Source organism: Meriones unguiculatus, chromosome 11 (genome assembly GCF_030254825.1).
Source record: "Meriones unguiculatus strain TT.TT164.6M chromosome 11, Bangor_MerUng_6.1, whole genome shotgun sequence".
In the NCBI taxonomy this organism is placed as follows: Eukaryota; Metazoa; Chordata; class Mammalia; order Rodentia; family Muridae; genus Meriones; species Meriones unguiculatus.
In genome coordinates, this window is record NC_083359.1 from 96,594,314 (window position 1) to 96,612,399 (window position 18,086).

General features: G+C 37.9%; 1 protein-coding gene across 10 annotated transcripts in view; it reads right to left on the reverse strand.

Moving 5' to 3' along the window:
- Positions 1 to 18,086, reverse strand: part of Cep170 (centrosomal protein 170) — a 103,471-nt gene that overhangs the window by 78,245 nt on the left and 7,140 nt on the right. The window lies entirely within an intron of this gene.

The following is an 18,086-nucleotide window of genomic DNA, read 5'->3' on the forward strand; positions in this document are numbered from 1 at the left end:
TCTTGGTAAATAGGTCAGGGTAGCCTTGAGATCAGACCAATCTTCTCACAGTTGCCTCCTAGTGCTGGCAGTACAGGTATAAGCTACTATTTTATTTTCTCAAAAACAATTTTCCTAGAGTAGCAATTCTTAAAGCATTGGTTCTTAGGACTCCCTAGTACCAAAACAAAACAAACAAAACCAAAAAAAAACCTAGGAGTATTTGTTTACAGGGTTATAATATACCTGAAAAACTGGTACTTATTTCATAATAATTTCTCTTGAAATTACTAATATTTGTTTAAAAAAAGTCATTTTCCTAACCCCCTTTTGAATGAGGAAATAGCACTACTTAAAATACAGGTTGTCTTTTAAATACCTGGACTTACAGAAAAAAAATTTCTATGTTCTTGCATTACACTCCCACCAAAAATTTTGAACTAGAAATATGTAAAGAAAACCTGGCTTTGGAGTGATAGAAAAGGGGTTTTTATTTTAAGCAGATATTAGACACAAAATATAGGATAAAGATACTAAAATCTGTGTACCTAAAGGGCTAAGCAAGGAGGAGGACCCTGGGTAAGATGCTCAATCCTCAGAAAGGCAAACAGGATGGACATCGGGCATTGGAAGAGGGAGAAAACAGGGAACAGGACAGAAGCCTACCACAGAGGGCCTCTGAAAGACTCTACCCAGCAGGGTATCAAAGCAGATACTCAGACTCATAGCTAAACTTTGGGCAGAGTGCAGGGAATCTTTTTATTACTACTGCTCTGTAGTATAGCTTGAGATCAGGGTTGGAGATAGCTCCAGAAGATCTGTTGTTGTATAGGATTGTTTTAGCAATTCTGGGTTTTTTTGTTTTTCCATGTGAAATTGAGAATTGTTCTTTCAAGGTCTGTGAAGAATTGTGTTAGTTATTTGATGGGAATTGCATTGAACCTTTAGATTGCTTTTGGTAAGATGGACATTTTCACTATGTTAATCCTACCAATCCATGAGTATGGGAGATCTTTTCATCTTCTGGTATCTTTTTCAATTTCTTTCTTCAGAGACTTGTAGTTTTTTCACACAGGTCTTTCACTTGCTTGGTTAGAGTCACACCAAGGTACTTCATGTTATTAGTGGCTATTGTGAAGGATGTAGTTTCCCTAATTTCTTTCTCAGCCCTTTTGTCTTTGGTATACAGGAGGGCTACTAATTTTTTTGAGTTAATTTTGTATCCAGCCATTTTGCTTAAGCTGTTCATCAGGAGTTCTCTGGTTGAATTTTGGGGGTCATTCATATCTACTAATAGTGATACTTTGACTTCTTCCTTTCCAATTTGGATCCCCTCGATCTCCTTTATTGCTCTAGCTAGAACTTCATGAAGAGATATGGAGAGAGTGGGCAGCCTTGCCTTGTCCCTGGTTTCAGTGGAATTGATTTAAGTTTCTCTCTGTTTAGTTTGATATTGGCTATAGGCTTGATGTATACTGTCTTTACTGTGTTTGGGTGTGAGACTTGCATCCCTGATCTCTCCAAGTCTTTAAACATGAATGAGTGTTAGCTTTTGTCAAACGCTTTTTTTGGCATCTAAGGAGATGATCGTGTGGTTTTCCTCCTTCGGTTTGTTTATATGGTGGATTACATTGATGGATTTCCATATACTGAACCACCCCTGTATGCCTGGGATGAAGTCTAATGGATGGTATCTTTTATGTGTTCTTGGATTCAGTTTGCAAGTATTTTATTGAGTATTTTTGCATCAACGTTCACAAGAGAGATAGGTCTGAAGTTCTCTTTTTTTTTTGTTGGTTCTTTGTGTGGTTTAGGTATCAAGGTGGATGTGGCTTCACAGAATTAGTTTGGTAATGTTCCGTCTGTTTCTATTTTGTGGAATATTTTGAAGAGAATTGGAGTTAGCTCTTCTTTGTAGGTCTGGTAGAATTCTGCACTGAAACCATCTGGCCCTGGGCCTTTTCTTGGAAGGGAGACTTTTGATGACTGCTTCTATTTTCTTGGGGGCTATAGGACTATTTAATCTATTTACTTGATCTTGCTTTAATTTTGTTTCTTTTATTCTTAGGCAAGGTATTAAGTGTCATATTCTTTAATTTCTTTTCCTATGCTTAGGAGTCATGATACCATCTACTCAAATTTTGTCTTGGGAACCCAAAGAATATTTTCATTTTTTCCTAAGATGTATATACTGTGCTACACTTGACTAGGAAATAAACTATACTATAATTGAAAGAAGCAAATAAATATATATAAAGCAAACATTACAATGTTCTGGTAAAGTATGTTATATGTTAAATTTTACTGTCTTATGCTCAATCCTCATTCAGAAAGGCAAATGGGATGGACCTCAGAAGATGGAGAAAAAAGGGAATAGGACAGGAGCATACCACAGAGGACCTCTCAAAGACACTATCCAAAGACTCTAGCATGGTATTAAAGCAGATGCTCAGACACATAGCCAAACTTTAGGCAGAGTACAGGGAATCATATGAAAGAAGGGGAAGATAGAAAGACCTGGAGGGGACTGGAGCTCCACAAGGACAGCAACAAACCCAAAATATCTGGGTCCAGGAGTCTTTTCTGAGGCTGATACTCCAATGAAGGACCATTCATGGAGAGAACCTAGAACCCCTGCACAGATGTAGCTCATGGCAGTTCAGTCTCTAAGTGGGTTCCCTAGTAGAACAGGGACAGTCTCTGACATGAACTCAGTAGCTGGCTCTTTGATCACTTTCCCCTGAGAGGGCAGGACAGCCTTACCAGGCCACAGAGGAAGACAATGCAGCCAGTCCTGATGAGATCTGAAAAACTAGAGCCAACCATATGGAAGGGAAGAAGGACCTCCCCTATCAGTGGACTAGGGAAGGGGTATGGGAGAAGAGGGAAAGAGGGAGGACTTGGAAGGGGATGGGGGGGGGGCTACAGCTGGGATACAAAGTGAATAAATTGTAATAATTAAAAAAATTAAAAAGAAAAGTCTCATAAATAAGTTAGTTTGTCTTAGCTTGGTTTTCATTACTGTGATAAAAATACCATGAGGAAAGCAATTTGGGGAGGAGGAGGGTTTATTTGGCTTATAGGCTGCAGTGCATCATCAGAGGAAGCCAAGACAGGAATTCAAGGAATGAAACTAAGGAGGTAGGACTGAAGCAGCAGCCACAGAGGCACATGCCACACTGGCTTTCTTATACAACACAGGACCCCTTTTCCAGGGTTGGCACTGTCCACAGTAACATAGGCCCTCCCATGGTTATCAATCAAGAAAATGCCTCATAGCCTTGCTTACAGGCCAGTTTGATGGAGACATTTTCTCAAATGAGGTTCTCTCTTCCCAAGTGACCTTAATTTGTGTCAAGTTGAAAAAAAAACTAACCACAGTTACCTAACATGACACAAACAACTTTTACTTAAATAAGCAAATAATTTTGTGTAAAGCTAAAACAATCAAGTCTTATTTCTTTCTCAGCATATTTAATCAGTTTGGTCAACTTATGTGGTTTATTAAGTCTCCCAGTTACCCGAGTATTCAATGGAGATGACTGTAGTCTTCTTACACATACTTTCTGTCAAACTGATGTTTTAGCATTGATTTCACTATTTCAGTTTTCTCTACATCAGTTTCACTACTACAGTTTTCTCGGTCAAATCAATAGAGAACCAGAACTTATCTAAAAGAAAATCTTTTATGTATATATATTGCATAATTCATACACTCCATTTACAAGAATATTTTAAAAACACTGCACAGTAAGTAATTCAACAGTTACATACTTTTTCAAGGGAACAAAAATGAAAACTTCAGTATCATATAATCAAAGGAATTCAATTCAGCTTAAACAGAGCAATCTAAAACACAAAAACCAAACATGGACAAAATGAACAACTTCTTAATGTGGAAAAATAATTTTAAACAAGTATTATTCATATGCTATAAAACATCCTTTAATTCTCATTTTCTGTAAGATAGTCTTTAAACATTTATATAGCATGACACATAATACTGTAATACGTAATATATAATTATTTGATATATAATTGTATTTATGCAATTGTTACAATTATATAAAATGATGCAATTAAATAGCTTTTTAAACTAATCTTATTTGGCTTTCCACGAAGCTTAAAATTAGAGAATACACATTTTCTTTCTTTCCTTTTTTCCAAGACAAGGTTTCTTCGGGTAGCCTTGGCAGTCCTAGTCTCATTTTATAGAGCAGGCTGGCCTCAAACTCAAGAGTTTCCCTGCCTCTAACTCCCCAAGTACTGGGATTACAGGTGTGCACCACTACACTCAGCTCACATTTTCTAAAATGAAATAAAAATATAATATTCAATATGAAGGGTATTTCACTCTTGTGGGCTAAGGCAATGACTTTGAGTCTACTAAACAGCTTTTCTTCTGGGGAATGAATTATAACACAAAGCTACATTCTCTGTTTTTCTCTAGGCATTTCAGCTTTTTCATCATTCCCTCAGGTACTCTTTATTTTTTTCATGTGTGTGTATGTATGTATTTGTGTTTACAGGCATGTAGCAATATGTAATGACCAGAGGCTGACACTTGGGTATCTTCTTTGGTCACTAAACACATACAGACCAGAGGCTGATGCTGCGCATCTTCCTTGATCACTACTTGTTAAGAAGGCTTTCTTCTGAGCCTACAACTGATACAGCTAGTCCAGCTAACCAGACTGCACCAGAGACCTCAGGCCTATATCTCTTAAGCGCTGGGATTACAGGCACATTGTCAATGTGGGCTCCCATGAAATTTCAAAATGGGCAACAGACCAAAATAGACATTTCTTAAAAGTCAACATGTAAGTGACCAACAGTAAATACCAGGGAAATGAAAACCAAAATCACCATGAACATTAATCCAGTAAATGAGTATTGTCCAAACACCCCAAAAGATAACAAGTGCTGGTAGAAACGGCAGATAAAAATGTAAATTAGCACAGTTACTATAAAAAGCATTATAGAAGTTCCTAAAATGTTTTAAATAGCACCACTATATGATGTTTTTGCCCCTATTTACAGATCTATGTATGCAAAGGAGGTGAGATACATGAAAGAAACATTTGCATTCCCACATGTATTACAGCACTAACCCCAACATCCAGAAACCAACCCAAGCATCCACACTTTCATGAAGGCAATGTGGTTCTATCATAAAAAAGCACGAAATCTTGCCATTCAACATAGCACTGATGGAAATGGAAAATCTCGGGTTAAGTGAAATAAGCTAGGCATAGAAAAAGGAAATAACATAAAATCTCACTGGCATGTACAATCTTAAAACGTTGCTGTCACAGAAATAGAAAGTATAATGGTGGTTACCAGAACCTGAGTATGACAATGAAAAGGGGGATGACGAAAGGCTGGTGATCAATGATCAACTAATGTATAGTTCAGTGGAAGCCAAGAAGCTCTGATATACTATTGCATAAGGTAACTGACTATAGATATTACACAATGAATTCCAAAACATTAGAAAAAAATCTGTTGAGGAGATAGACAAGTTCAACTCATTTAAAGCTATACCAAGTATCCATGTATTGAAAATATATGATATACTTAAATATATACGCACACCTATTGAGAAGCCTACCAAATCCAGAGTTGCTAGGGCAAACAAACAAAAGAATCTTGCTTCAAGGAACTGAGTAGAGAATGCTGGGAAGTTAGATGGAAACAGGAAGCTGTCCTTATTCCAGACTAGAATTACGGCATGAAATGATCTTACTATTGCCAGCAGAAGGCCAAAACGGAATTTCTTCATCCCTAGCTTCTAGTCTAGAACAACCTTTCACCCACCATAATTGTTTGACAACCTTCCTCCCTTCTTCCTATCCTTGCCCACTTGCCCTCAATTCTCATTGTAAGAGATGGAATCCAATCTACAGCAGAAGCTATTAAAAATGAACGAAGCACGACTCTACAAGAAATCTGGGCATGCAGGTAACCTGGAACTCTCTAGGGTCACCTAACTTCTATTATTTAGTAAATCTGGCTCTTACTCCCTAGTTATGTTCCTCTTTAACAACCTCTTATAGCTTGTCTTCTTGTCACATAGGACTTGCCTTTTCAGCAGTTAGATGACAAAGTTTAACATTCAAATATTTAGAAGGCAGACAGATGACCTTCCTACAACTATCACTAGTTTTTCCTGTGGGATCAGTTCACTTTAGGATCCAATGGGCTAGTATTTTAATATTCAAACCTCTGGAGTCTAAAAAGAGAACAAAATCTGTCTTCAGCTGTCAAGTAGATACACAGCTTCACTGTACTTTACATTCCAATACATTTTAATTTTATGTTTATGCTAAAGATGCTGGTTGTTCTTAGAATCAAATGAAAACCGTAGTGTAGACTATCACAACATCTGGGAATCTGGCATGTAGTCACGGCAGTTCTGAAAGCAAAGTTTATAGTTGTGTGTGTGTGCGCATGTGTGTGTGTGTGGTGTGTGTGTGTAAAAGGAGGAAGGTGGCCAGGAGTGGTGGCACAGGATTTTAATACCACCACCCCAGAGGCAGATGAAGGCAAATCTCCTTTTAGTTTAGGCTGGTCTGTTTTACATAGTTAGAGTCTATCTCAAGAATACCAACCAAAATAACATACATCAAGGTTTTAGAAAATGCCAAAGTGGATGAGAAAAAGGCCTTCAGGCCTCAACTATACACATAGAACTCCAGGCAACTGAAGAAAGCGGGGAGGGAGAGAGGTCACCTTCTTCAGGGAAGAGCATACCAACTGGATGAGCAGGACCAAACAATCACTTCGAAATGATACAAATAACACTGGAGGAACTGAGTAGTTTATATTTAGGAATATACATGCATATACATACACATATACACATATTCATATATGCATGCAACGACAATGAAAGAAGCCATGAATTTGAAGGAGAGCAGGGAGAGGTGTTTGAGAGGCTTTAGAATGAGGAAAGGAAAAAAAATGTAATCATTTATAATCCCCCAAATTAATAAAAGTAAAATAAAATGATAACAACCATGCATACATGGAAAATAAAATAAGCTAAATCCAATTTCGGTAGAGCACAGGTAGAAATTCATGTATACAGAAGACAAAGAGAACAAGTATCAATAAATCAAGTAGAGTTGGTTCTTTGAAAAAAAGAACAAGACTGACAAACATCCTAGCCAAACTAACAAAAAAGAGTGAAGATCAAAGTCAATAAAATTTCAAATTAAAAAGGAATTGTTAAACAGGCTCCAAGGGACCTAAAAGAATAATTAGGTAGTATTTAGAAAACGTACATCTCAAATACCCAGGAACACCAGAATAAATAAATAAGCATTTAAATCATTATGCAAGTTAAATCATTATGCAGCTGAGGATGCTCAACAGAATTCTGAACCTTGCCTCCAAATGCTAAGATGAAAAGCATGTGCCACCACACTGGGATTAAGCCCAGGACTTCCTGCATGCTAGGAAAGCACTTAACTCAATGGGCTCCATTCCTTCCTATGCCTAACTTCTCTGAAAGGACTCTATAGCACTGGCTGTAAGAGCAAGAATGGACATATGTGCTTACACAAAATTCAGCATCTAGGCAGCAAAAGAAACTATTCGAGTGAAGAGATAGTCCAGGAATGGGAGAAAAATCCCTGCCAGTTATACTTTGAATTGAAGAGTAATATCTAGAAAATACAAAGAACTGCAAAAATTAAACACCAAAAGAACAAAACCTTCCAATCACAAAATGAATAATGAACTGAACAGAAAATTATTGAAAGAAAGAAAAATGGCCAATAAACATGTTTTAAATGTTCAGCAATCCATGCCAAAAACAACAACAAAACATAACTGGCTTCTTTACATTACATACCTAGTATATAATTAATGCATGGAATTAATTGAGCTAAGCCACATGTTAAGGATAGTTTATCCTTATGCTCTGGAAATCAGCTGGCTGATTCATCACCAGATGGCTTTACGCAGGATAATGCTCATTTCACCCTACAATTTCTGCCACTGCAGAGAAATAAATAGATGGCTTCACAACAGGGCTATTAGTCTTCGGAGTAGAAAGGGTTTTCTCTAACCTTTCTATTTGATGATGAAATATTATCATTTTATCATGTAACAACTTTTTTCAGTTACCAGGAGGCATGAGAGACAATGACCTTTAAGAGCTTGGCCCAACGCCTAGCTGTTTCCAGAGTATATGTTTTTCCTAATAATAATAATTTTAAAAAGTGAAACTTTAAACAAAAAGGAATAAAGTGATAAATTTCACTTTTAAAATTTGACCATCAGTAAAACTCATAAACTAAACAAATGTAATAAACCACTGCATGAACTAGCTCATAAGACTTTATAACTTCCATCATGCTTTTCCTTATCAAGTCAAACATTTAAGAGAAACAAGAAAACTTTACTACCTGCACAGATTTGAGATTCTTGTTTTATTTCTGGCACTAACAGAATTCAATTTCTAACAGAAAACATGCTTGATGTGTTTGACATTAACATCTTTGATTTTTATGCCATGTATTTGAAAATGAAAGAAATAGCTATATCTGCATTTCACACATGGACTAAGGATCAACCAAATGGAGTTTGAAAACAAGCAGACATAATTGTCTACGATCCTGTAATATAACAATTCTATTTATTACCCATTGACCATGTATTAGACACTTTTTTCTATGAACTGGATATGTAAGAAACAAACACATTTAAGTATTAATATATTACCTTAAAAATCTTATATTTCTTTGGAAATGAACATAAATAATATTCACCAATTCCCAAGAATACTCTAACATTACAGAATTTGGGAAAAATACCCACTTTTCATTTTCAAGTTGTAACTATTATAGACATTAGGAAGAAGGTGGAGAATCCAGGAAAAGTACCTCATGTCATAGAAGCTAAAATAAGCAAACAGCTTTCCTGACAGTGGAAGAGAGAGGGGAAAACCAAACCAAACCAAACCAAGAACAAAACAAAACAAACAAACAAACAAACAAACAAAAAAAAAAACCAAAGAGAAAAGGATGGTACTCTTTAGGAAGTGTCTCTGGGAAAGTAAAACACACAACATTGAAAATTCCAACTCTGCTGTATAATTAACTTAATCTGAGACAGATAATGTGAAACAGTCTTGGGAAAAGTTCATTTACTTTAAATCCCCACCCTCTTTTGTACAGTTCCTCACAAAAAAATAAATCTGCAGCTGTGCTGTTTTTGGATTCCTACCAAAACACTGACTCTATGCTCATGTGAAATACTCAGTAGGAAGAATATTTTTGCAAAAATAAAAAATAATACTTACGAATCAAGAATAAATATAATCTACAATTTACATTTGAAATAACATTCCAAGTAGGAAGCCTCATGCTGTAGCTAACTTTATTATACATTTTCAAAAGAAAACTTCAATTTGATGAGAAAAGCTAGCAACTTAATAAACTTCCTTTTTAAAACCATTTTCATTAAATCCTCAATAAATAGTACTACCATAAAAATGCTACATGCGTGCATGATTGGAGCACTTAAGAGTTCTTACCAGGATTTCTCTGCCAGTTTATCAAAGTGTAAAATGTGACTCTTTTTTTATTTTTTATTTTTTTTTTATAGAACTGAATAACTTTTGTTAAACAGGTGGTTAGAGGCTACTCTAGTTACTGCAGCTCCACAAACAGAAATCACATATTTATTTATGGAAAGGAGGGCTTCAGTGAACTATTTTGTATCTATAACAGGCAATATGGATAATTTATGTGGAAAAGAAAAAATTTGAACCAACCAAAAGAGCATAGAGAGATTCATGCTTTCCTTAAAAAGGTAGCGGTAAAAGTTTACAAATAAATTAGTGAGTTAGAAAACAAATGAGCTCTTCTCTTTTAGCTAACTTTTGAAACATTTGTGTCTCCTAGTCTGTTCTTTCATAGACTAGATTGCATTTTGTGGCTCTCCACCTGAAGGTGAGTGGGTCCCTCATTACCTGAGTCCACAAGGTTTCAATCGAAGAACTCCCTGGAAACAGTACAACATGTGATAATTTCTGAGAAGGTAAAATACTGAGATTTTTTTAAAGGGGATAATCCTCAGACATGGGTAGTACAAGATACTTGGAAGTGTTATTTTATTTGAATAACAACTTCTGCAGTTTTGATACAGAAAAGTACCTAAAGGAGATAAATCATTACTGGTATCAATAGTCAATACATATGAAAGAATATAAGCGTTCATTGCAGACAAATTAATACAATATGGTAGACACAACGTAATATTGTTCATTGTTAAAAGGGAATTATGACATCTTCTATAGTATGGATGAACCTTGAAGAGAATATGCTAAAATAAAATAAGCCATTCACAGAAAGGTAAGCACTATGCAATTTCAACTATATGAGATACTTTCAGTATCAGAAATCATAAGAGACAGAAAGGAGAGTAGTAGTTGCCAGGGCCTGGGGAATTGGAAGTACTAAAGGAGTTACTGGTTAATAGTTCACATTTCCGTTTTATGGACGAATAGTGGTGATGGTTGTACAATATTGTGTAAATTTACTACACTTAAGTGCTTAAGATGGTAAAATGTATGTAATATGTATCTTATAATTTTTAATTGGGAGAAATGTTAATTTTCCTTCTTTCCCATGTGTGTGATATCCATGTGAGTGCACATGGGTGCACATGCATGTGGTGGCCTGATGGTGGCACTGGGGTTCATCTTCAATTGCTCTTCTACCTTATTTATTGAAGCAGTTTGTTGGGGGTTGGTCTAATGCTAATTACTGGCCCTGAAGATCTGGTTACTGCCTTCCAGATACATCTATCCTTGTTTGTATAAACCTGCCTAAGACATACCTGATTGGCTGATTAAACAGCCTATACCCGGGCAGGGCAATACACATGGCTAGGGTTCCTGGGCTTTTCAGGAGAATCACAGGAGACAGAAGGACAGGAGGATAGGAAGAAAAAGGATGCCATGATGGGTTAGCCTGGAGAAGAAACCACATGGGCCTGGAGGAAGGACTCCAATAATGACATAATAAAACCCAGATGAAGAATACAAGCAAGTACCCTGGGGTTATGTATGGAAGGTAGAACAAATGAGGAGGATTAAGATGTATGGTGAGGATACTGAGATAGTGAAAGGAAAGTATCTGCCCAGCCCAAGGGAAATAAGGCAATTATAAATCTAACAGGTATCTGTGTCTTACTATTTGCGATAGTGGTGTTAAATAATACCACCTTGATAATCTTAGGGCTAATAATAAACATTTTATAGCCCAACACTTCTAATATTTTTTATTTACAACAACACAGAGTCTTAATTTAAAATGCAAAGTTCACCAATAAGGGTATTTTTTATAATCCTACCTTCCAGGGCAAACTGACACATCCAGCCAACATTTACGTTCGGTTTCTAGGAAGCTGAACTCCAGTCCTCATGTTTGCTCTATAAATGTTTAACTCACCTTTTTCCTTAGTCCCAAATGTTAAAAAAATTAAGAACAATTATTGTTAGGAAATGATACACTGACTCAAGGTAAACTCCTATGTCAATCCTAAGTCCAACAGAACAAAACTGTTTACCTTCCAAAAAATGAACTTTCAATCCTACCTTTCTTTCCTCCTGTCCAATCCCTTTATTTTTTTCTTGCTTCAATCTCTATATACCACTATGTAGCATACATATCCTTCAATTTCTTTGAGTCTCTGCTATGGTTAAATGAAGGTATTTATTGTAGTTTGGATCTTAAATGTTCTCCATCAGCCTCATGTGTCTGAATTTTGTTTGGAGAATTCATGAAAACTTTTGAGGCATTGGGCTTAGATGTCTAAGGCCACTAGGACCTTTGAGAGTTATAGTTTTGCTCTGTTTATGATCCAGGTCTTTGCTTTCCAATATGCCAAGCAATACCCTAAGCTCCTATTACCATGGACCAGACTACTTCAGCTTTCATGCCATGCTGAGATCATGCCTTGTAAAACTGAAAAGAAAAACAAAAAGCAAAACCTTCCCTCACATTCCTTCTATTGGGTATTTACCCACAGCAAGGAGAAAAGTAACTAATATAGTATCCCCTTCAAAATTCATGTTGAAAGCTAATCCTCAGTACAACTGTATTAAGAACTGTGGCTCAGAGGTAGCCCATGGCAGCTCAGTCTCCAAATGGGCTCCCTAGTAAGGGGAGCAAGGGCTATCTCTGACATGAACTTAGTGGCTGGCTCTTTGATCACCTCCCCCTGAGGGGGGAGCAGCTTGACCAGGCCACAGAGGAAGACTATGAAAGACAGTGCTGATGAGACCTGATAAACTAGGGTCAGATAGAAGGGGAGGAGGTCCCCCACTCTCAGTGGACTGGGGAAGGGGCATGGGAGGAGATGAGGGAGGGAGGGCAGGGTTGGGAAGGAATGAGGGTGGGACTACAGCTGGGATACAAAGTGAATAAATTGTAATAAAAATTATATTAAAAATGAAATGTGGCTTTTGGGAGGCAACAGAATCAGTACTCATATAAAAGAAATAGAAGCTGAAAAAGGAACCTCTTGCTTCTCTATCCTACTGCACTTAGAAGATGCTATCTCTAAGGAAAAGACCTTTATCAGGTGGTTAACCTGCTAAAACTTTGATAATACCCTAAGTCCTTGGGGCTTTTATAACTATTGAGTCATAAATTTTTACTGTTTATATACTACCTCCTCCATAGTATCTCGTTACAGAACCAGAAATTATGACTCACTCGTGTTCCCTTCTGACTTGGTGAACTACAAATGGAAAATTGAGGAATATTCTAAATTGCTTGCATTTATACTATTAAAGATTAAGAGTAACCGTAGAAATTATATAGTGTATGTGCTTGGTGTTTTACAAATGAGCAAACGAGACACTAGGATTAAGTAACTTATTCATTATCACATATACCTTGGTAGTGACAGTGAGGAACTAAAATGGAGCTCTATTTCATTCAGCAAACTACTTTTTTCTTTATACCACTGTGACTGTACTGGCTAGTTTGTCAACTTGACACAAGCTGAAATCATGAGACAAAAGGGAGCCTCAACTGAGAAAACGCATCCAGAAGATCCGGCTGTAGGCAAGCCTTTTTAAAATTAGTGATTGATGGAGTAGAACCCAGCCCACTGTGGGTGGTGCCATCCCTGGGCTGGTAGTCCTGATTCTGTAAGAAGGCCAACTCGTAGCATCTGTTTTGAGGCACTGCTGGGTAGAGCCTCTCAGAGGACAACTTTGACAGACTCCTGTCTGCAAGCTTAGCAGAGTATTATTCATAGTGTCAGGGGTTAGCACTTTCCGATAGGGTGGGTTTTTGGTTGGGCCAGGCATCAGTTGGGCATTCCCTCAATCTATGCTCTATCTTTATCCCTGCACATCTCAGAGGCAGGGTAAATTTTGGGTTGAAGTTTTTGCGGGTGGGTTGGTGTTCCCCACCCTTTACTAGAAGACTAAGTAGTTAAAGGATGTCCTCTTCAGTCTCTATGGTCTCTGCTACTAGGAGTCTCTGCTTGAATCCCCCTTATATCCTCCTAGGAGCCTCTACTAAGGTCTCCAGCTTGTCACAGAGATGTTCCCACCCCCAGCTTCTCTTTTCTCTACAAGACTCTGCTTTCTCTCTCTTGCTTTCCTCAGGTCTGATCTCCACCCTCTTAACTCTATGTGCCCCCTCTCCTACCTTGTTCCCTCTCTTCAGCCATTACCTCTGTTTATTCTATCTCTCCTTCTGAGTGAGATTTATGCATCCTCACTGGGGTCCCCCTTATTACTTTTCTTCTTTGGGTCTTTACCTCATAGTATGCTTATCTTGTACCATATGGCTAAAATCTACTTATGAGTATATACCATGTGCGTCTTTCTGGGTCTGGGTTACCTCACTCAGGATGATCTTTTCTAGTTCCATCCATTTGCTTGCAAAGTTCATTTTTTTTTTTGTTTGTTTTTAATAGCTGGGTAGTATTCCACTGTGTAAATGTACCAAAGTTTCTTTATCCATTCTTCAGTTGGGGGAATAGTGGGAGCAAAGAGAAAAGGGCCTGGAAGTGCCAGGAGCTCCACAAGAAAAACAACTAACCAGGGCCCAGAGGCATTTGCTGAAACTGAAGTATCAACCAAGGACCATGCATGAACTGGGTCTAGGCCCCCTACAAGGACGTAGCAGATGGGCAGCTTAGGCTTCAAGTGGATATTCTAGTATGGGAAGTGGGGACTGAATCAGACATGGGCTTACTAGCTAACTTTTAATCACTTTCCCCTGACAGGACTACTTTGGATAGGACACATTCAGTCCTGATGCAAGTTAATGAGCTGCTGTGGATGGGAAAGGGAGCTCCTTTTCTGAGGAAAAGGATATGGGAGAGGGAAAGAGGAAGGGACTGGGAGGGGAGGAAGGAAGGGGCTACAAGGCTATAAAGAGGAAGGAAGGAAGAAAGGAAGGAAGGAGGGAGGGAGGGAGAGCAGGAGGGAGGGAGGGAGGGAGGGAGGGAGGGAGGGAGGGAGGAAGGAAGGAAGGAAGGAAGGAAGGAAGGAAGGAAGGAAGGAAGGAAGGAAGGAAGGAAGCCAAGCAAGCCTTGGGGGAACAAGCCAGTAAGCAGCATCCCTCCTTCCATGGCCTCTGCATTAGCTCCTGCCTCCAGGTTCCTGCCTTATTTAAGTTCCCGACTTGGCTTCCCTCAATGGACTTTTGATATGTAAGCCAAGAAAACCCCTTTGGCATCCTTGTATGTAGCATATCATTTGCCCACATCAATACACACATAAATAAGTGTAATTTTCTAAGTATTTAAGAAGATGTCGATAGGTTATATATAAATATTATGCCACTTCATTTAAATGTTGTAAGCATTGGAAGATTTAATCCCCTTTGGACACCAAGGGGATAACTGCATTTGTGTGTAGTTGTCTGCTTTGTGATCCTAGCGACCAAAGATGAGGCCTCCCACATGCTAAGCACTGGGCTATTCCTTAAGCTTTTGTATTTTAAAATTATAGTCCCATAGAAAGTATTCTATTTCTAATGTTTTCCACAAGATTGAATATTTTATACTTACGCCTCTCTCCTGAAGTAAGTACCCTTTCCCCTTTTTCTTGGATTTGCCTGGAGTATAAGACTCACATTCAAGTTCCAAGGTTTGAATTTGTTCTACTTTATTCCTCAGGCTCTAAGGTTTGAATCTGTTGTCCTTTATTCCATGTAACATGCAACAAATGTTTACCCAGTAGAATATCAGAATAAGGTTTGTTTGTGGCTTATTAGTTTAGGATTGGAAGAAGTGTTATCTTAAAGCTTACTTGTATTATTTTTCTCTTCCTGGTATCATGTCCCTTTCTCTACATCACAAGAATGTTGTGAATAATATGCAAAACTGCCCAGGAAGATAGAATCTATGAGAGGTAAATATTATTTCTACCGTATCAATGAAAAGTTTTATTTTGGTCTGTTTTTTACTTCATCCAATGTGTTTCCTCACATCCAACAATAATAAGGCGGCATCATACTTGAGGCTATAAGGAAAGAGGTAGCTGTGATTAAATATTTATTTTTTACAGTAGGCCTCCAAGAAAGTAGTCTATCACTAACTAAAGGTAACATGAAACTGAACTTCTGAGATAAAGTAACATACTCAGTATCACACAACTACTAACATTGAGGTACCACTTGTTCAACTCTTTCCAAATAGAGCATCGCTACCCATTCACCCACAATCAGGAATGCCCTGCTTGTAAATAGTTTGTTCAAGGATACAAATGGCTAATTTACAGGAAGAATGACTGTAAGTATTCTTATTAATAAATGAAAATGATGAGAGGTCTACCAAAGTTGTTTGCTCAGAAACCACTAGTAAGAGGGTTCTGTGTATATTCAAGTGATTCAATGTGATCCAGAGACTGAACAACACTCTTTCCCCAAAATTCCCTTCTTCCCTTGGCTTCTAAGGCATCACACACATGTAATTTTCTCATATCTCTGACTGCATTTAAATCTCTCCTACAGAAGGGGTCCCTGATGCTGGGCCTCTTGGCACCTTAATTTCCTACTTATTGGTGGTGTTTAACTTTTATATATCTTTAAATCTTATGTATCCCTCTACCTATCTGATATGTTTACTTATATGTTCAATAAATTTCCTAAATTTACATAGCCAACTCTTGATTCTGTAAAGCCAGACATGGGCAACTTTCACGATCACTATCAATTACTCTAAACAAAGTTAGTTTAGGTCGCTCCAATTATTTCTTAGCTCATTTTATTTTTTATACTTACTCCCCTCTAGCCGCTACCTATAAAATACTCCTTTCAAAGCCCTCAATAAATTCCCACGGCACTTAAATAACATCAAGCAATAAAAGCTCCATCCAATCTTAATTCCTCCTACTCTTCCCTTCTCTCACTCATCTCCAGTCACAGTGGCCTCTTTGTTCTCAAATTCTCTTTTCCCATTCCTTGTAGAACCACACTGCATGTGAGAATATTCTCTAGTGAAGTACCTACCTGTCTTTTTTCCCCTACCTAAGCTGAAATGTTAAATATCTGGGGTGGTATGGTGAACACTGTTTCTGAAGACTGACTTCTCAAACACTCAGAAATAAAAGCATTCAAAATAGTGTGTAGTGAGCCTTTTTTCTTGTCAAAGACAGGAAAGTTAAGAACATTATTTGTATTGTCTGAATTGAGGGAAAAAATAAATTGTAATAAAGTTATTTAATTATATTGGAGAAATTCAGTATTTACAAAACAGGGGTAAAAAGGAAGCTGCATACTGACCATTTGAACAAACTGACACGTTGAACATTAAAAAACGAAGGTCTACCATTACTCACTCTCTTCAATTAATTTTATTCCATTTCCTTTGCTTTCTCTTCTGTCAACTAAGATTTGTCAACGCTGAAGAGATAAGGAGAGTGGGCAGCCTTGCCTTGTCCCTGAATTCAGTGGGATTGATTTAAGTTTCCCTCCATTTAGTTTGATGTTGGCTATAGTCTTGTTGTATAATGCTTTTACTATCTTTAGGTATGTGCCTGGTATCCCTGATCTCTCCAAAACTTTAAACATGAACAGGTGTTGAATTTTGTCAAATGCTTTTTTGGCATCTAAACAGATGACCATGAATTTTTTTTCTTTCAGTTGTTTATATGGTGGATTACACTGATGGATTTTCATATGGTGAACCACTCCTGACGTCTACTTGGTCATGATAGATGATATCTTTGATGTGTTCTTGGATTCGGTTTGCAAGTATTTTATTAAGTATTTTTGCATCAATGTTCATAAGCGAGATTGGTCTGAAGTTCTCTTTCTTTGTTGGGTCTTTGCGTGGTTTAGGTATCAATGTGACTCTACCCCCCAGGGTATCGAAGAAGATACTGAGACTCACAGCCAAACTTTGAGCAGAGTGCCGGAATCCTTATGGAATAAGAGGGAGATAGAAAGACCTGGAGGGGACAGGAACTCCACAAGGAGAACAACAGGGCCAAAATACATGGGCACAGGAGGCCTGCAGAGCTCGATACTCCAACCAAGGACCATGCATGGAGAGGACCTAGACCCCCAGGTCAGAGGAAGTCCATAGGCTGCTCAATTTCCAAGTGCGTTCCCTAGTAAGGGGTACAGGGACTGTCTCTGACATGAACTCAGTGGCCGGCTCTTTGATCATCTCCCCCCTAGGGGTTGTAGCCTTGCCAGGCCACAGAGGAAGATGATGCAGCCAGCCTTGATGAGATCTGCTAAACCAAGCTCATATAGAAGGTTCTCCTCTATCAGGGAACCTGGGAGAGGGCATAGGGGGAGAAGAGGGAGGGTGGGTGGTAGTGGGAGGAGATGAAGGAGGGGGCTGCCGTGGGGATACAAAGTGAATAAATTGTATTTAATTAATTAAATTTTCAAAACTTTTTCAATGCTGTATATATATAAATCGTATTTAATTAATTGAATTTAAAAAACTTTTTCAAATTTTAATTCTGATAGGTTTCCATATTTAATTCTGTGGCTATGCTCTAATATAGTTGCAGTGAAAAAAAACACTGTTGTCCTCATTTCAAGCCATGAAGTTGTGTTTGTAGTCTAAAGTTGTATCACATCCTTGACAGCAGCAATGCCTTTCTT